The sequence below is a fragment of the Puma concolor genome, chromosome B1 (genome assembly GCF_028749965.1).
Source record: "Puma concolor isolate L17-30 chromosome B1, mPumCon1.1.hap2, whole genome shotgun sequence".
Taxonomy (NCBI): domain Eukaryota; kingdom Metazoa; phylum Chordata; class Mammalia; order Carnivora; family Felidae; genus Puma; species Puma concolor.
This window is the reverse complement of record NC_141670.1, coordinates 36,715,087-36,726,287: the sequence shown is the minus strand read 5'-3', so window position 1 is coordinate 36,726,287 and position 11,201 is coordinate 36,715,087.

Genomic DNA, 11,201 nt, shown 5'->3' with positions numbered 1-11,201 from the left:
TGAACAATCCTATAACCCTTTGACAGCTTCCCAGTGTAACCAGCTAACTCCAGCATATGAGGTTAAGTTGGACGAAACCTATCTGAACCGATTATGATTTCATGGCACTGCTATGAATGTAAGAGTAACAAAAGCAAAAAGACCCAGAGTTCACCAGACCCACCAGACCCCAGATAGAGTCCTACCTTCAGATGCTCCTCACTTACTGGTCTCTGAAATTTCTAAGGCTTCAGAAGAGTCCCCATTTTCTTTATTTTTAGAACTGCCCTAGCATGAGTGTTTTTGACCTTCCATCTCTGTGATCTTAGAGCCAGAGAGTCCTCTTCCTGCTTCATCCTGGCCACCCACGTGATTGGAAACCAGTTCTGAGGTTGGCATAAGGAAGCTTGGGTTTTATCTCTCTGAAATAAATTGAAAGGATGGAACGAAGGGAGGGAGGGAGGGAGGGATAAAGGAAGGAAATAACATAAATAAAACATTGAATGAGGCAGGTAATTACAAAGCTTCCCTTAAAACACAACCATTTGCAAACCTCTATCAAATGGGAATACAGAGTTTCTCTGGAAGAGAAAGAGGACGCAGGTGTATGCTAACTCAGTGCCTTGAATCTGGATTCCAGTGGAGCAGATCCCACTTCTGGCTAGCTTTTACTGGGTAGCTGAAAAATGGAGTCCAGATTATTTTAGCAACTAGCCTGAGATCTTCTTTCCCCAAGAAAAAGGCCAAATGTTGTGTCCCCTCTTATGGACGCTGATATTTTTGATTAGGGATTCTAACCCAACACTGTCATAGTGTATCCCCACATGGACCTAGGCTCTGGACTGGAAAAAAGAGATATCTCTATCAATAAAAGAGAAGGTCTTGGGACAGGGACAGCAGAGAGACTGCGGGGGTGAAGAAGGGGTGGTGGACAAAGGCAGGCCTTGGAGAGGGCTCAGAAGATTTACAGGACTAGGAGGGGTCAGACATTTATAGATTCTGAGAGTACCAGGGATCCATTTCTTACTCTTTCACATGCTCTGGAGATGTCAGGACCTCAGAGGGCATTGTCTCTGCGGGCATGTCTAGGTAATGAGACCCTACAAACAAGGTGCCCAGTCATCCTGGCTGGCACAGGGGAAGCTAAACCTCAAGGGACTGTGTGGGTGTATAAACCAGACATGTTCACATAAACTAAAGACCAGGGCATGTCCAGCAAGTATTCTGTACTTGTTAAGATTCCGTGACTCTTCTAACTCAAGGAGAACAGAGAGTCGGGGGGGGTGGGGGAAGGAGCCCCAGTTACAGCTAAGATTGAATTTTCCATTGGCCTAGCAGGATGCAGAATAAATGAAATTAGAGTTAGGGGAAGGAAAGCTGCCCTTATTTCTCATGTTGTATGAAAAGTAAAATTCATACCCACTGGAGCTGAGCTCTGCCCCACCCACAGCCCACACCTGACTTACACTCTTTGCCTAAGTCCCTCACTGTGTTGGCAGCATCCCCATGGAGTCTGACCTCAGGAAATGCCCACAGTTCTACAGCTCAGCCTGCTGTATCCCAGACTTTGCAAGGCAGATATGCCTTTAAAATGCATGAACCAACACTAGTTAGAAGTTAATATTTCATGGATTAATCCCTTACTGTACTGCAGCTTTCCAATGTCAGAGTCTCAAAGGTTTGTCTTGAATGCTGTCCAGCCTCCTCAGGTCCTCCTCTCTGAGCTGGCGCCGAATGTTCAAAAGCACTTTCCCATTTCAGCCACAGTTCCTGCCTCAAAACTGCAAACTGCAGTCCTCAGAAGAGCTTTGTTTTGTCCCATATTTGTCATTTGCAAGGATTGAATCTGATATGTGATTATAAAATAATGAGACTGACTTTTACACAAATCACAGACATTATGAATCCAGATGAGTGCTGGCCTTCAAAGATGTCACCTTGGGAGGCTGGCCACATACTCCAGTGAGGCTGCCACCCAGACACCACGACTGGAATTTTACTATGGAAACTGCCTGCAGGGACAATTAGCCAATTACAGAAGAAAATAGAAAATCAGTCCCACCACTCGGTGGCACTCATGGCTCTCAAGTATGATTTACTGTTTGTGGGTCACCCTCCCCTGGTAGCCTGTGTCCTCCTTCAGGGCATGTGTCTTATTCATTTTTGCAGTCCCTAGGCAGTGCACAGAGCCCAAGCATACAGGAGGCCCTTCATAAATGCTTGGTAAATAAACAAGGATCCTCACTGGCCCAGTGCATTTTTAACTGCCCCATTTCCCCCATCTTCTACATTGAACACTCATTAGTTATCTATAGCCTCTCTTTTTTGCTGCTTAAGTCACAACAAAAAATACCTAGGGAGGGAGCTAGAGTTGACCATAAGCAAAGCAGGACTGAGGTTTCTGTATCCACTGGGATAGGCTAGGTAACCAACACACCCCAAATTCCAATGGTCTAAAGCAGTAAAGTTAATTGCTAACTCTTTGCAAGAGTATAAAGCCTGGAGCAAGGGTGGGGGCTCTGCTTCACATGGCCATTTCTCAGTTGCACACCCACCCAGGCCAACAGAGACTACCATGCTCTTGACAGGAACTTTAGGGTTCACACAGTGTGGGAGAAATGAAGAGACCAGAGATGCTCACATCAACAATTAAATTCCCTACCTGGAAATAACATATAAGCTCCACACTCGCAACCCAAATGGTCCACTGGTCTCATAATCCCATTGCAAGGAGGGACAAGAGAGTAATTGGAATTCTCCTATGTGCCTGGAAAAGAAGAGGACAAGATCAAGATATGGGTAAGTGTTAGAATTCTCTACCACAAATCAAATCTGTAAGTCAGTAAAAACAGATCAATGAGAGCATCACATGTGATGCATTGTTACATTAATGGCCCCTCCATGGATCATGACTCCCAGAATCTGTTCCCTTGCTTAATTCACTTTCACATTGACTTTAAGCTTGGCCATGTGACTTTCCTTGGCCAATGGAACATCAGCAAATGTGATGCTTGCACCCTGAGGCTTGCCCTCTTGGAAGTCTGCCATTAGCATGTAGAAAGACTGAGCTTTCTGCTGGAGAGACCACACAGAAGAGTGGAGGCACCTCAGTTGACAGCCCCAGCCAACTGGAAGATATGCATGAGGCCATCTCCATCAGCCAGCCCCCAGATGAGCTGACGGCTGAGTGCAAGCATATGATTGAACCCAGCCAACATCATGTGGGACAGAGATAAGCCATCCAAGCTAAGCCTGCCCAAATTACTGAACTACAGAAGAGTGAACAAATAAATGGCTCTTGTTTGAAACTGAAAAAGTGTGGACTGATTTGTTGCCAGCATTAAAAAACTGGTAAAGCCATTCATATCTAGAACAAGGGTGCTGCTACAACAAAAAATTTAAAACATGTGTTGGCTTAAGGACAAGACAGCAGACAGGATATGGGAATGCAGTGAATAGGTTATTAGTAAAGACTGGAGAAATGGTGGACCATCTTCCAGTGTATGCTAGAAAGGTAGTGAGGAGACTGTCACTAGAAGCTAGAGAAAGGACAGCCCATGTTATGCAGTCACAGAATCATTGGCAGAAATGTTGTGTGTTGTAACTCAAAAGATATAAAGTATTTAATGAACCTATGAATCTAGAGGACATTTCTAGACATAATGTAGATAGCTTCAGTTGGACATTTCTGTTCTGTGTGATAAGATCCTGCCAAAGAGGAATAAGCTAAAGAAGATACCATTCCATATTCAAGCATATTTCTGAAGAAATGTAGATAAATAGAAATTTCTGGTTTAGAACAAATTAAACCATTTTCATCCCTTGTATATCCAGCCAAACAACGATTCTCAAGTAGGAAATAACTTCATCATAAAGATCAAAGATATGTTTGTAAGACCTCTGAAAGACAATGCCTGGGAGACCCTCTTATCCAGACAAAAAGGGAGTCTGAGAATCTTGAGGGCACTGTCCCACTACAGTTGGAGGTCTATCTCAAAAAGAATTGTGGATTAAGTTTTTGGGTTATGGAATGAATCCCAATAAGATTCATAGAAAACCCTAAAAATTTTTCAGGAGCTTTGTCAGTGAAAGCACTATAAGGTTGCACTAAAAGTGAAAGAGACAATTCAAAATAAAAAGAGACCTTTAGACCTCCACTTTCTACAAGCAGGAATCAGGCTGAGCAATGTACTTAGCTATAGGTATGGATACTTTCCTATGGGAAAGAGAAAACATGCCACAGAGCGGAGCCAAAAGCTCCCTGGGAAGATCTAAAAGTTACAGAGAAAAAGCGACTAGGTAGCCCTCTCAGGGAGCCAAATCAGACCCTAATCAAGGAACATTCTCTGACCCATATAGAGAAGCCAGCATGTGACCAGCTAGACTTCACAACTCTTGGCAGTGACTGCTTTGTGGTTCCCATTGTCTCCATTCTATTTATTTTTTATTTTTTTAAAGTGTATTCATTTTGAGAGAGAGAGAGTGAGAGAGAGAGCACAAGAACAGGGGAGAGACAGAGATAGAAGAAGAGAGAGAATCCCAAGTAGGCTCTACACTGTCAGTGCACAGTCCAATGCAGGGCCTCCCTCCATCCTCAAACCATGAGATCATGACCTGAGTCGAAATCAAGAGTCAGATGCTTAACCGACTGAGCCACCCAAGCATCCCTGATTCCCATCATCTCCATTTTATTTTTTTTCAATATATGAAGTTTATTGTCAAATTGGTTTCCATACAACACCCAGTGCTCATCCCAAAAGGTGCCCTCCTCAATACCCATCACCCACCCTCCCCTCCCTTTCACCCCCCATCAACCCTCAGTTTGTTCTCAGTTTTTAAGAGTCTCTTATGCTTTGGCTCTCTTCCACTCTAACCTCTTTTTTTTTCCTTCCCCTCCCCCATGGGTTTCTCTTAAGTTTCTCAGGATCCACATAAGAGTGAAACCATATGGTATCTGTCTTTCTCTGTATGGCTTATTTCACTTAGCATAACACTCTCCAGTTCCATCCATGTTGCTACAAAGGGCCATATTGCATTCTTTCTCATTGCCACGTAGTACTCCATTGTGTATATAAACCACAATTTTTTTATCCATTCCCATCATCTCCATTTTAAATAAAGGTGTCTGTAACGTCTATCCAGCTCCTTTCTTACTATTGTGTTTTAAGGGTGTGGGGGCAGAATACTCGTCTTCTAAGTTCAAGGTTGCTGGATCAAGTGAAGTTGTACCTGAAGTTGCCATACTTGAGAGGCCTTATCTACATAATAACCTGATGCAGCCCATGAGACAATGGACTTCAAGCTTGATGCCATAATGAGACAAAACTTTTGGGGGTCTTGGGAAGGGTAAGTGTATTTTGCACATGACAGGGAGTGATTTGCTGAGGCCACAAATAGACTGTAGTATCTTATTTCTAAAGAAGGCCCATTTCTTCCATCTATGTTGCACACCTTTGTAATGTGACTATGCAGCTCCTTTCATTACAAAGTGAAACCTATTTCTCCACCCTTTGAATCTCAGCTGGACTTGTGGCTTGCTTTGCCCAATCAAATGGGACTAAAGTGATATCATGTGACTTCTCAGCCCCGGCCTCCAAAGGCTTAACAGCTGTAGCGCTCATACCTTTGAAAAGTGACTATTACCACGTAAAAGAAAAATTGCTTATCCTGCTAAGAAGAGGGAAACTATGAGGACATCCAGACATGAACCTGAAAGCTCTAGCTGAGGATGTGTGAATGAGGCCAGGCATGTGAGTGAGTCCATGTTGGGAGATCCAGCTCCCGTCAAGCAGTGGATGAATGACTGCAACCAAAAAAAGTAGAACCATCCAGCTAAGTCCAGCTCACATTTCAGAACTGTGAGCAAATAAATGATTGTTGTTTTAAGCCATATTTTTTGACACAGTTTGTTATGCACAAATAATAACTAAAATAGGGACACCTGGGTGGCTCAGTTGGTTAAGCATCCAACTTTGTCTTAGGTCATGTTACAAGTTTGTGAGTTTGAGCCCCACATCAGGCTCTGTGCTGACAGCTCAGAACCTGGGGCCTGCTTCAGATTCTGTGTCTCCCTCTGTCTCTGCCCCTCCCCTGCTCACTCTCTCTCTCTCTCTCTCTCTGTCTCTCTGTCTCCCAAAAATAAACATTAGGAAAGTAGTAATAACTAAAATACTAAGAAATAGAGTAATGGTTCAGTTGTTGTGTTTGTGCTATATATAAGCTAACTGTTCCCAAATACCTTAAATTGCACAGTTGTGTTTGATTTCCTCCTAGACCCGTGTGGTAGGTGTTGCCATTATGACCACCTATGGATAAAGAAACATAGACTCAGGAGGATAAGTTAACTATTCAGGGCCATGCCACCTGTAAGTTAACCAGGACTCAATTTTTTTTTAATTTCAAAAGCCAGGGTACTACTTGTCTTTTAGTATTCAGAGTCTCTGAATCAAGAGAGAGGGCATCAGAGGAGTCACACTTCAGGAGCCTTATCTGCTTCTGAACATGATGGAGATCACAAGATAATGGACTTCAAGCTTGATCACTATAATGAGAAATAACTTTTGTCATACCACTGGTGCCTCTTAGATGCTACAGCTGGATAACAGGAATGCAGTCTGGAAATGCAAACCACTAGCATTTGAAGACTGCAAATGACAGCCTACCTGTTTGCAAGTAGACAACTATGGGGATGCTAAGTAGATAGATGTTAATGAGAGCACCAAGTCCTGCTTTCAAGCCTTCACACTTGCTATTTGCACTGCATGAACCACTCCTCAAGGAACCCACCGGGCTTGCTGCTTCCCCTCCTTTAAATCTCTGTTCTATGTTGCCTTGTCTGCAAGGCCTTCCCTGGCTGCCAACCAGACCCATGCACCATCTATTCTTCTTTCTGATATGCTTTCCTCCATAGTACTTACCACCCTCTGACATGCTATTTACTTTCCTGGTTTACTTATTTATTGTCTGCTTCCCCCCAACTAGGATGCAAGCTACATCAGGAGAGGTATCTTTCATCTGTCTTGTTTAATAGTATATCCCCAGTGCCTGGAACAGTTCCTGGCACATGGTAGCTACTCTGTAAGTGTGTGTTGAATGAATGGATGAATAAACAGAATACAGTTTTCCCCACCTTAGTAAGAAAATCTGGATTAAAGATATCTAAATTAAAGAAGGTTCTGTATGAAGATCTGTGTTTTCCCTGGCTCTCTGGCTATTCTGTTTCCTATGCCTCTGGTCAAACCCACATTTCTTCACCCTCTGAATTCTGAAGGAAACTACTGGGCTCTATGGCTTCTAAGAAGTGGGGCTACCCAGTCCCAGTTCAGCCCCAATACCCTGAGCCCTTGACCCCAGAACTTCAAGGCACTCATTCCTGTCTTCCTTTCCCCACTTTTCATGTGCTTTTCTTGGATTCCCATCTGGCCTTGGCCACTGCCTCTGCTCTTATTGAACAAGATGCACATAGAAAGACACATGCAGTGAGGTGATGGATAGGGAAAAGGTGAAGCTTCCACAGGGATCCCAAATAATGAAAGTGGAGAAATGAGTATTCTGATGTATTTCCTCTCATAAGACAGTTGGCACTCCTTGGAAAATAAATTTGGACTCTAGAATAGATCCTGTCATAGGTGCTTGTTTCTGCCCCAATACCTTTGCTTATGCTATAGACGTGCACATGCACACACACACATGCACACTCACACTCTCACACCCCTATCTGAAATGCTGATCTCTAACCCCAGTTCTGTCTTTCAGAACTTATTTCTTCTTTGATGCTTCTTCTCACGTCATCTAACACTGCTTTCTCTTCTCCAAAATGCTACATTATTTATGGTCTATAGCAATCTATATCAACCAAGTTCCCAGCAGAAAACAGATGTCACCCTCAGCTGGGATGCTTGAAGAGTTGTTTAATAAAATGTCTATTTACTGAGGTATGAACAAGGGTTAAATGAACTATGTTATTCTGGATCCTCTGGGAAGAAGGTGCCAAGACAAGATTAAACTTGCAAGAGTTTTTTTTAGGGCAAATATCTATAAGAGAAAATGGGAGGGGACTCAGGTAAAGCTGGAAGAAAAGTCAGATAGTGGTGCAAGTTTAACCCAAAGGAAGGCCAGAGGAATAGGCAGAAGCATCCCAAGGATGATACAGTCTAAGCAAAGTTTGTAAGTCCTCAAGTCAATGGCAGTAATTAGTTCCATGTCATCCAAGAATGGACCTACCTGCCATATTCATTCATTGGCTGGGAGCAGCCCATGGGAAGTGGGGCCTCAGTACAAATGTGATAATGGATTTTATAGTGCAGCAACTGGTACCCTTGGTCATCTGTCCTTCCTGTCGTTGGAAATCCAGAAGGTGCTTTCTTATGGCCACTACAGTCTACCTCTTGCACCAAACAAATCTACCTCATACTGATTTGGCCAGCAGCTATTACATGGTTCCAGCAGGCCTTTCTTCCTGAGGGGGAATCAGAGGAGGGAGGTCAGTGGGATGAACTATTTCCCCTATCTTTGCAATTGGCCATGGGGCCACAACTAATTTCTTCTCTGCTATCCCTTTTCAATTTTTCTCAACCTCAGCTATGCCTCAACAAGATTTTGGCATGTCTTGGTGGCTTCCCTTGTGGTGTAACCCAAACCTTCATTCCTGAGGATTATGAATCCATGATAATCACTCATCTCAGGGTAGGGTGATTGCATATGCTCATTCATACTTAGAACAAGGAAATGAAGCACCAGGAGAGACCCAGGTAGATCACCTGATGTGTTAGTCTGTTCAGGCTGCTCTAACAAAATGCCAGACTGGCTAACAACATACATTTATTTTCTCACAGTTCTGTAAACTGGAAGTCCAAGATCAAGATACCAACAGGGTTGATGTTTGATGGGAGCTCTGCCTTCAAGTTGTAGATGACCACCTTCTTGTTGTGTATTCACATTGCCTTTTCTCAGTGCATATGCACAAAGAGAGAGAGAGAGAGAGAGAGAGAGAGAGAGAGAGAGAGCTCTCTGATGTCTTTTCTTATATGGATAAATCCTATGGGATCAGGGCCCATTCTTATGCCCTCTTTTAACCTTTTTTAAAGGACTCATCTCTAAATACAGCTACACTGGAGGTTGTGGCTTCAAAATACAAACTTTGACGGAACTCATTTAGTCCATAACACCTGGATTCTTGCCTGCCACAATTGTGTAAAAACAGATCCGTATCTTACTGATGCTCAAGGTCATTTGCCCCTATAAGTATAATGGTTCATCTCCTTGCTCATTGTCTCTGAACACAGTGAGTCCAAAGTGCTTTGGCAGCATCCTACAACTTATAGTTCAATGGTGCACTTGCTGTGACCCCTGGCAAGTATACACCCCTTCAGCAATTAGAACCTCCAACTCTGCAGAACACAAAGTCACAGGGACAGGGCATACAACAATTCCCCTTGGGTCATGATGGTAAATGGGGCTGCCCTTCTTATTGGAGACAGAGCACTATATATATATATATATATATATATATATATATATATATATAAGGGTCACTGATTTAGTAAATACTGCATCCTGAATGATGACCCAATCCCTTCTGAATGTTCACTCTAAGCTAGTGCTTCCATTGTGCCCATAGAAGGTTGTGCCATCATTGCATGAGAATGACTGCCTCTCAGTGACACACTATGTGATAAAAGCATTATATCCCCTAATCATGGTCCCACTCTAACACTTTCTTCAATGTGAAGTGGATCCTCTGATTGGATGCTGCACTGTGTAGGATTCTGTACCTAGGGTTCAGGAATCCTATAAGTGTCTAGATAGTAATGTAGGCTGGGCTTATTGTAGGCAGGAAAGGCAAACCCATTCCCAGCAGAGGTATAGAACCTTGTGAGAAGGAACAAATTACCCCTTCAGGATGGAAGGGGGTCAATGCAGTTAACTTTCCACTAAGTGGCCAATTGGTTTTCTTGAGGAATAGTGCCTAGGTGAATTGGTTTCTGTTGATAACAATTTGAATATTGAGAAGTAGCAGTAACTAGATGAGCCTTGGTAAGTGGAAGTCCATGCTGTCAAGGCCAAACATTCTTCCTTTCTGACACTGTGGTGATTCCACTCATGAGCCTGTTATGCCCATCTGGGGTGGCTAATGATGAAGGCTGGTTAATGTCAACAGAACAAGTCATTTGGTCTGCTTGGTTGTCCAGTTGATGGTGGATATTTACTGGTGAAGGTTAATACAAATACACTTACTGGTGAAGGCAATACAATAATCTTCATGCTCGGGGCACCTAGGTGGCTCAGTTAAGTGTCCACCTTCAGCTCAGGTCATGATCTGTGGTCTGTGGATTCAAGCCCCACATCGGGCTCTGTGCTGACAGCTCAGAGCCTGGAGCCTGATTTGGATTCCGTGTTTCCCTCTGTCTCTGCCCCTCCCCCACTCATGCTCTGATTTTTGTCTCTCTCTCTAAATTAAATAAACACTAAAAAAAATTAAGTGTATTATTTCTAACATATTTAGGTCATCTATGATGTTTTAATTTTTTTTAATGTTTATTTATTTTTGAGAGAGAGAGACAGAGCACGAGTTGGGGAGGGGCATAGAGAGGGAGACAGAGAATCTGAAGCAGACTCCAGGCTCTGAGCTGTCAGCACAGACCCCAGCATGGGGTAGCCTGATGCAGGGTGGCCCGACATGGGGCTGGAACTCATGAACTGTGAGATCATGACCTGAGCTGAAGTCGGACGCTTAGCCAACTGAGCCACCCAAGCGCCCCTAAGAAGTATTTTTAATAAAATTTAACAAAATAATCTTCACACTCTGCCCACTCCCACATGTCTACCACATATGCCTCCACCTCTCATCTCATTGCCTATGATCCTCTATTCCTTTTGCTTCCTGACCCTAGACTAGGTCATTTGCCACTCACCTTGGGCCACTATTCCTTCCCTACAAAGAAAATGATCAGGTATATAACTTATTGCTCTACCCATTGGGAACATTTTCTCTCTCTACAGCCTGTTAGGGACACCCCTAAGTGTGGGGGGAATGCAGCTGCTCATCACTTTTGATTCGCACCTATGAACTGAGCTAATCCATTTGTAAGCCAAGGTCAGATGTTTTCCTTCTTTTCTATCTGGACATATGGGATTTTCCTATATGGCCATAGGCACAAATCAGAGAAGGACCTTGGTCCAACTGTGGTGGGTGACAGGGAAGCTACCTATTCTTGCAGATT